Source organism: Crocodylus porosus, unplaced genomic scaffold, assembly GCF_001723895.1.
Source record: "Crocodylus porosus isolate Cpor-Errol unplaced genomic scaffold, CroPor_comp1, whole genome shotgun sequence".
Classification (NCBI taxonomy): Eukaryota; Metazoa; Chordata; order Crocodylia; family Crocodylidae; genus Crocodylus; species Crocodylus porosus.
Window position 1 is genome coordinate 40,549,952 of NW_017728915.1, and position 9,642 is coordinate 40,559,593.

At 42.7% G+C, this 9,642-nt stretch overlaps 1 long non-coding RNA gene across 1 annotated transcript; it reads right to left on the bottom strand.

Annotated features, from left to right (window-relative positions):
- Positions 1-2,302: 2,302 nt before the first annotated feature.
- LOC109310750 lies at positions 2,303-7,073 on the bottom strand. Its single transcript, XR_002101302.1, has 2 exons — positions 6,252-7,073; positions 2,303-2,628 (listed from the first exon to the last, which is right to left on the bottom strand). It is a non-coding gene; the product is annotated as an uncharacterized LOC109310750 (long non-coding RNA).
- Positions 7,074-9,642: the final 2,569 nt, after the last annotated feature.

Sequence of the window (9,642 nt, forward strand, 5' to 3'; positions counted from 1 at the left end):
GGGCCTGGCCTGGCTGATGTGGAGATTCAGCAGCAGCCCAGTCTCCAAATCAGATTCGCCCGAATCGAATCGGGACAGTGACTCGAATCACCAAATCGAATCACTGTCTCCCGAATCAGCCGAATCTGAATCCAAAGTGAATGCTAGCCACTTTGCTGGGGTGAGCAAGCACCATCCCTTCTGTAGTGAATGAGGTGGGGTCCATGGAGAACAAAGACTGGGTGACAGTGTAATTAGCCACTGCCGTGATATGTATGCACAAGGGGAGCAAATTACAGATGTATAGGGATCCTCACTTCTGGCATCTGCTATCCCTTGGGTACTTTTTGACTTTGCAAGTTAACATCCTTTTATGTAGCTTTTTGTATCTAATATGTAGATAGAGCGGTCAGGGTTATGCCTAGCCACATCCTGGGCTAACATCAGCTTGATCGCTTAGACAAGATAATAGAAGTAGATTTTTAGGAGAGATTTAAATGTGTTCAGGGGAGGTCAGCATGGGAGAAAGCAGGGAGAAGCTTAACTCCATATTTGGACTTTGTGCTTTTATGTATATATATATTTATCACGGGCAAGATGTTGAGGAATGATAGGAATGAGAAAGATAATAGATGCAACAGTAAAAGAAGGCAAAGATGGACATTGAGTGCAATGAGGAAAGAAAACAAGAGTGAAGAGGGGCATGGAAGAAGGCAAGGATGGTGAGGCCACCAGTGAAGGGACTTCCTGGGACTGAATTTGGAGCGCTCAGAAGAAACAAAGACAGGCGTCCAAAGCTCAAAATGAAAAATAGAAAAATAGAGCCCACAAAGCCTGGTCTGGGACTGGTAAATCCTGGCAGGACATCGTACTCTTGCTAGCTGGCCCGGCTCGCAGGATCTCCTGCTTTGTCTCTACCACCTCCTGAGGCTGTAGAGGTGGAGCGCTTCATCTGTGTGTCCCCGGAGAGGAGCCGTGTTCACACCAGAGGCAATGTAATGTCCAGGGCAGCCAGGATGGCACCAGATTGGCATCTCTCTTGCCCTGCTCCAGCTTCCACCTCTCACCAGGGAGAGCCTCTGCCTCCCGAAGCGCATGCTCGTCCCGAGCGGACTACGTCCCTGTCCTAGGAGTGCCTGGGGTAAGACAGCGGAGGGCATTTCTTGATGAAGTGCAAGGCAGTGCTGACTGCTCGGATTCAGAGAGTGGGTTCAAAGATAATTATTTGGGAATAGTTTATTCCAATGAAACAACCCATGAATAGTCTATAAAAGCAGAAGCCTCCAATGTTTTTAATGCAGTTTGACATTTCCCCGTGTTGACTTTCCCCAGAAGTTGGTAACCTTGACCTACAGATCAAAGTGCAAATTTATTTTGGCTCTTGGGGTAGGAGCTTGTCATTGCTGGCCTAATCTAGAGACACAAGACTTGGAACAGGAAAAGAAAGGGGTGGAAGATCTAGGAGCCCCAGAGCAGAGGGTGTCTGGTGAAGAAGATGTGGTGTTACAGCATCTTTCTGCTTGCTTTTTTTTGTGGGGGGGAGAGGGGCTGTTTAGTTTTTATTAAGAACAGATATGTTAGCAGGGGGCTTGAAACAGCAGCTTGATAGCATGGCAGGGAAGAAAGATAATTTTGTCAGAAGATATTTGGCCTGATTGGAGGACAAAGTGGATGGTCAAGGAGCTGGGGAGGAGATGGCTGTATGTCACCATGTACACGCACACAAGTCTGGATTTGACCTGTGCACTACATGTGCACGTACACAGCAACATACAGCCATCTCCTCCCCAGTTCCTTGACCATCCACCTTGTGCTCCAGTCAGTCCAAATATCTTCTGACAAAATTATCTTTCTTCCCTGCCATGCTATCATGCCATCTCAAGCCCCCTGCTAACTCCCCCGCCTCTCTGCAGAAAATTAAAGTTTCATGTCCTTGCCGTAAAGTCCCCGTCATTCATCTCCCGTCTCCATCGCTACAATGGTCTCCATTCACGTTTCCCTCTGCGTTCTGTCAGTGCCATCAGCCTTGTCAGCTCCTTTGTCTCCTCCCCGTGTGTACGTTTAAAATTCAATTTTTGCAAACGTTTATGCTAGCAGTCCTGAAATTTGTGCCGGTACAATCCAATTGCATAAATAATTGGCAAAAAGTAAACATAGAGCGGGTATGAGCATGACAAAGCACCTTCACTGCTCAATCCACGCTAGTATATGCAGAAGTCTGTCTGCAATATTCACCCAGCTTTTCTGCCAACTAAATCAACACTGTTGCCAGACAAAGAGAGGATAAGCATGATCAACCTTTGTAATAAAGAGTGTGACAACCTGAGCAGACCTTTTTAATGAATTCAGAAAACAGTTCCTGTATCTGACATCTAGATAATTCACATACGCTATTGCCAGCCAAGGGTCCAAAGACGGAGGTCAGAAGGTTGAGTGTTTGATAGTAGAATCCCTCTTTGTGGTTCCTGGCTTCTGGTTCCACCTCTCCCAAACACCGCGTCCCCTCGGAGAGAGAGGCCTGTGGTTGAATGCAAAGGAGGACATCGCAGAGGTGCTGAGCCCAGCTCTGGAGGGGACTCTTTTCATCCTTGGTCATGGTGATTTGTAGCGTAATTCTCAGCGTGCCCTTTGCAACGAACTTCTAGGTGCCTACAAAGGAAAGGGCAATATCTTGTTAGCCAGAGGTATGGTGTTACTTTACAACCACCAGAAAAGAAAAGAAAAGAAAGAAAACAAATGGGAAGATAATCAGATTTAAAAAACTCCTGTGCCATTTTCTGGTTGGAAGTCTAAAATCTTGAAGCGTTACCGTCAAAGCTTTTCTGAATGACTTGATGAGGGGCTTTTTTTTGTTGTTTTGGTTGCTGCACTCTTGGGACTCATTGGAGTGGCAGGATAAAAATTAATTAGAGGCTGTTTGGAGGGGGCTTTGGAAGATCGCCTCAGGCTACACTTCCGTCTGGTTGTTAGAAGCAATATCATCACTGCCTCCTCTCCCAGTGAACAGCCCGGCACTGGTGCAGCTGGGGGGAACCACAGAACATGCAACACAGACATCAGAGCAAAGACTTCCTCCCAGAGAGATTACTTACCACAAAACCAGTGGATCTACCTGCTGACAACCCTAGAAATATGTCTTGTTTCATTTTCCGGTTTCTAACAGAGGCTGCTTATGAAGCTCATAGAAGCCCGATGAAACATCCATAGGAGGAGGCATATTTTTCTCCCTCTTTACCATGAATTATGCTGATCAGGGGGTCTGGGGGGAGATGATAGAGCGGGCTGTATTTCAGCATTGGGTTTTCTTTTGTAGGGGTGGATAGATATGTCAGGGCATGAAGAAAGCTGACAAATAACCATTTCAAACCAAAAGATCATATATGAAAAAGCTCAGTCGTTTCTCTCTACTTCTCCCCCGCTCCCATATGATTTGAATCCCAACTGCACCATCTCCGTCTGCTGTTGTTAGGACAAGTCAATCTGGAGCTGCACCCCTGGAAATCGGTGCTTTGTCACCTTGGTTTTGAAACCTGCGTCCTGTTGGGGGGCGTCTGCCGATAGACCCCCGCGGGGGGCACCCCTCTGCCGTCCCCCGAGCCGTGTCTCAAGGTTTCATCAGACTTCTGCATAAACCAGCCTCTGCCGCTAACCCAGGCAACAGATGCTTAGTTAATTAATTTTCTTATTTAGATCCATTTAACAGAATCGAAACTAATTTTAGCTTTTAGGACGATGCTCCCATTGACTTCAGCAGAGCTGATTCTTCATACTTTTTAATTTTTACTTGAATAGGCGCCTGTATCACGGAAACGGGAGATGAAGTCCGGCGTGTCTATATGATCGGTAGAAAAAGGTAAACATGCCCAAAATGTGTAAATACTTTTTAATAAGTTGATGAAGCAGTTCTTTCAATGGTGTCACTAGGAATCAGTACATATCGTCATGCCTCAGCTCCCTTCTAGTTTTTCATTTGGCCTCACTCACGGTACTAATCAAAATTACTTGGAAACACAAAAAGGGATGATGGGACTCGTTATCTGTTCAGCCTCCAAAGAAGGGAAAGGACTGTTATGTAACTTAACTACACAAGGACATCGTTCCTTGTGCAGCTCTTCACAGTTCATCCTGTGCGGGAGCCCTGAAATCTCTCTGGCTCTGGTGTGATTTCTGCCGGCAGTCCGAGTGCCGGCTGCCGTCTCCGCAGTACGCAGGACCAGCCGCTCTGCAGCGTCCCCATATCCAAATGTTAACACTGAGCTGGAGGCGTTGTCCTTTCTTCAGGTAGATATGGCCATAGGGACAGTAATGTTATTGTTTGTACTAAATCCCTTAGTGATGGACTCTCGGAAATATAGATTCACTGTGAATTTACAAGCAGCCTTGCCTCTCCCCCCAGCCCCTGCATCAACTTTCTTAGGTTGCTACACCATCAATTGATGTCTAATTTAAAAGGGTATAATATTAAAACATCAAATTTACCATATATATAAAAATAGACGCACATTGTTTTCGATCAAGAAGAACAACATCAGGTAAAATAAAAATTGCTGGTGACAGAGTAGAATTTCAACATTTTTTGAAGTGGGAAGAGAGGCGAAACTGGATGTTTCAGGGACACAGTAACAAAAGCTGGATTGTTTTCCTGCTTAGCATCTAATAGAAAACTAGGAATGGACAGGGTTTTTGTAATGGGGAGTTTTGGTGAGAATTTAAAATGTGATAAAACTCCTTCGTAGGTTTTCAGCAATCAACAGGACCATTTCTTAAATCGATCCATTAGTTTGTAGGAATCAAGAATGCAGGTTACGACTATAGGATGAGGGACTATCTCCTGGAAAATACTGGCTGCAAAGACTTTCGGGTCATGATTACCCAGCTGAATAATCTCTTCCACATTTAAATACTGGCTATACTTGGATATTAAATCAGAATAGGGGGGTGTTACCGTGTGGTGTGTACTTCTGGTGAGACTGATAGTGTCTGTCCTGATCATAGGTTCACAGTTTTAAAGAAATGGGAAAGGGTTCAAGAAAAGCCATCGTGTTTGTGTTGTGCAGCAAGTAAAACCAGATGATCACAAAGGCTTGTTCTGCAGTGGGCAGCGTTTTATAAAATCAGTGATTAAACACCACTGCATCAATTTTTCCATCCTCCTTGGTGCTGGGGAATTGTTTGGAGAACATAAGAAGTGCTATACTAGGTCAGACCCACGGTCCGTCGAGCCCAGTATCCTGCCTCCGGCTGCTTTAGATGTTATCAGGCCATCTCCAGCATGATGCAATGTATTTACTGGGGCTGCTTTGAGTTTTGCTGTCAAATCACCAACAGATGAGTGCAAAGTAGGGAAAATAAAGGATGTAGCCACTGTTGGCCAATCCGAAGCCTATTTATGAGACCTTTATTTTAATACTGAAGCTTCATGGTCATAAGAGCACAGTTTGTTTTATTTTAATATATTTACAGTGACCAAAAGTGTGCAAAGCTCTCTAACCTAAAGACCTCGCAGTTTAGATTTTCAAGCTGGCACATGAAAGTGGAGGAAGAGTGAGGAAGAACAAGTTTTACAGGAGTAATGAATGCTCAATGTAGCCACACCTGGACCATGATGATTTGGGTGGGTTGTTTGCTAATTTAATACTTCTTAAAGGTACAGTAGCAGAAGTGAATATGAGGAGGTGCTTGAGTGAAAGGAGGACGGCAGCAGTATCATGGGCTGGTTTTGCAATAGATGAGGCTGAAAATGTTGTAGCTAAATACACATTTGGCACCACATCTATGGAAATGGCCAAGTCAGTTCAGCACTACTAATTGTACTTCTGAAGTCAGTAAGAAACCTGTTGGAAAAGACCCGCAAAGCACTTGTTAAAAAATAATTCACTAACAAAGTGAAGGTGATTGTCTGAATTAATAATGAGTCTCCTTCAGGCCATTCAGCGTCAATATGTAAATACTTCCCCAGGACAGAGACCAAGCTAGGCGGGCAAGATGCATGCACACTCTGGTTCATTTTGATCAGCATAAAAGTGGTCCTTGAGTGGTGAGAGCCCATGATAATGTCGACCAAGCAGGGGACAGGTCAAGACACACAAGCTGTTTCATTTCCTTCCAGAAGCAGTTCCTCGCCAGCAAAGATCATGAGTCAATAAATTGTCCAGTGTGACCAAAATGATCAACTGTCAACTGACTACATCAGGAGATCGTTAGTCATCCTAATTAGTTCCATCTCAGCCTAAACAAGGGTTGAAGACCATTTAAAATGCCCTTGGTATTACCTGATTCTGAGTAGCCAGTACGTATGAGTTGCCATCCGCAGAAAGAGGAGGCTGAAGACAGGGGTGCGCCTGCCAAGCGCCCGCCGGAGGGAGAGCGGCCAGCGTGTGAAACTGCCACGCCGTTCCTCTGGCTCACCCCGACTGATACTGGCTCCCTGCCGCAGCCGAGCCTTCCCTTCTTCGTATACCTTAAATAAATGACAAGTGAATTAATGCTCTGCAGTTTTTGCTTAAACCAAGTTTTTCCTAAACTCATTGCAGCATTAGCCTTGACTTGACCTCTGCCAGTGCTCACAAATGAGCACCTCTTTTCTCCTGTCTTTCTGCGACTCCCGGAGAGACAGACAGTCGGGAGGAAAGACCTCCAGGATTGAAAACAAAACCTGTAGGAATATGGGACCATATTACCATCCTAATTCACGTGGCCTTAAAAAGAGGGGCAAAGATTGTACAGCAGAGAGAGGTGGTATAATCTGCCTCCATGCAAATGTTATGCTAATCCCCAGCAAAGTTAAACTAGTGTTGAGGGGTTTTGTCCCCAAAATTCTTGGTTTGATTTACTTTTATAACCCTAGATAGGTCATTATTTACTGAAATATTTGATCTTAGTAACCTCCTGTTCCTCAGACTATCTACCCATTGAGTGGAAAGGTATTCCTGCTAAACTGCTGAGCAGTAAGAAATTAGTGCTTCCTGTATTTATCAGAAACGGTCCATTATAGTAAGAGATTTTTATGGAGGTCTTGTCTCAATGAGAAAAACAGGGAAAGAAAGGGAAGAAAAAAAATAGAAAGAAAAAATCAAACCAACATGCAGGAATATAGAGAACTAATGAGTTTTTCAGCCTGAAATATTTCTCATGAGATAATCAGGATGAAATTCTGCCAATTTTATCAGTTGGGGTGTCAAAAAAGTTAGAACATTTTATTCTAAATAATATTCTGCCTCCTACCAACATATATTCCAGGAGAACAACATCTACTTTTCCTGAATTTTATTTATTGCTAAACAGGTGTCAGGTCTAAGAAGATTTAAGTTATACTAACACATTAGCAGAACCTTTCCTGCAAGAGCCATTGCATTTCTCCCACTTTGGACCTCTTCCCTTTTTGCACTAAAAGCAAACAGAATTCATTATCTCGTCTCGCCATTGAAGCTTTTTAAGTTCAATGTCAATAGCTAGTTAGGAAAGGGCAGGAGGGTCAGGGATTAGGACTCCAAACTGTCCTTGACGTTCCTCTGTAGGATCATCTGCTGTTTGCATCAACCTAATAAAAAAAAATCCCTGTCCACTATCTCAGGAATGATCAGGACAGGAAAATGTCAGTTTTGGGACTGACAGGACTCTGATAAGAATGAGCTGGAAATGAGACGGAGAGAGAAAAAGTAAATACTGTCATACTAAGTTTGTAATGTACTTTTTAAATGCCTTTTCTTGTGCATGCATGTATGTTCACCCACCAGGCTTTAGTCTTTCGGCTGCTTTTCAGAGCAGCTTTACTGTAAGTCTCTGTCTATTTTTGTTTGATTTGATTTTTACAGTCTTTCCACAACCTTTTAAAGATCTGGAAGGGTCAGTCTTCCTGGCCTGGAAGCTGTGAACACATTCACTCCCACAGAATTCCTTCCTAGCACAGAAATAGTTTCCATTTTCAGAATTATCTATACATATTTCTAGAGTTACCAACATGGTCTGAATTCTCAGGCTTAATCTAACACAGGATGGAAACATACCATTCAGACAGAAAACTTTCAAAGTAGGATGAACTCTGAGTATAAATGCAGTTCCTATTTTTTAAAAACTTGTGTTTAATAATGAGGTTTCCTTATTTTTCCTTTTCATTTTTATTGCAACTTTAATAGTAGAGGAAACGTATAGTATTTATTATTCACACCGGGGTACAGTGTTTTCTTTGTGGCGTCTATCCCGCCCCAAAGAGATGTCTCACATGTAGACATGCCTTTTCTTACTATATTTCATTCATAAAGATATTTCATGAAGGTTTCTCACCCATGTAGCGTGTCTTGCCCATAGGGAAATCTTCCTTTTCAAAATAAGGCAAACACCTGTTTTAGAACGAAATTGCAAAGTGAGTTAAGATCTGTGTCAAAGTCCCCAGGACGTATTCTTGTGTAGGTGGGTTACAATGGAAGCTGTTTCCTGCCAAGACAACTTGTGATTTTATTACTCGGTGAAGTTAGTGTGCGCATACCTCCCGACCAGGGGCGCCTCATCAGTGTACGCTGAGATCCGGATTAGGTATACCGAAATAATTGCGAACTGGGGTCTCCCAGAAACCCTGGAGTGGAGTCTCTGAGCACAGTCTTTATTTCCTTTTTTCCAAAGCTCAAATCAGACATGTGGATGGGACAGCTCTTCCCTGAATCTTGTAATTACTTCTGGGACACCTGGAAAAACTCCAGGTATATCAGGAATAACCTTAGTTTGTTCCTACGTTCTCTTTAATTTTTTTAATGACATCTTATGAACATGCATCAGATGTTCTCAAATCGTAGTCCGTGGCCCGCTGGTGATGTGATCAGCACAGCAGATGATGGCAGTTTGAAGATGTAGCTGATCACAAGGTGTTGGCTTTCCTCTCTCTCCAACTGTTTACATCACATTAAAAGAAGCTAAAAATGTGAAATGGTTCCTATCATTGCTGTTTTGTTGAAAGCAGTTGCTGTAGTTTCCCTAGTGTGTGGTACAGTCACAGATGTAAGGAGAAGTAATTCATGTGATTTCAGTGGCAGTGGAAATAATCCATATGAAAATCTTTTTGTTGAATGAGGTGGGCCACACTGTAAAAAAAAAAAAAAAAAAAAAAAAAAAATTAAGAATAATTAATTCACTATAGCATATTTTTACATGTATGAGTTTCCTTGTTTTCCTTTTGGCCTCTGCAGTGAAATGTTGTTATATCTCAAATTACTGCATGGTTATTGAAATTAAACTCAAACAATTGGTACCCATTGATTCTGTCCGTTGTCCAAACATTGGCCCAATAACTGCAGAGATTTATGTTCTTGCCAAAAGTAGATCCTTTTATTTGAGGACATTGTTTTCAACAATTGTATTTTGTCTTTCTACCTGATGTTTAATAATGTTGCTGAGCTTTCTCTCTCCCTCCTTCTCTCCTTTTATAACTCCCTTTTGTCTAGATATCCAATTACAATTTCTCTTGGAGAAACCCAATAGAAAAATCTCAAAATATTAATTTTCCCAGACACTAATTGGTACTTTTCTATAAACAATAGCATCTACCATAGTTTGCATTTGAGAATAATTTCAATATCAATGAGATTTTCCCTGTAGAGCCTGATGCTTCATTGTATAATTTGGCAGAAAATTGGTGCAACAGAGTGGATCCGGCCAGTGGAGTTTAAGAAC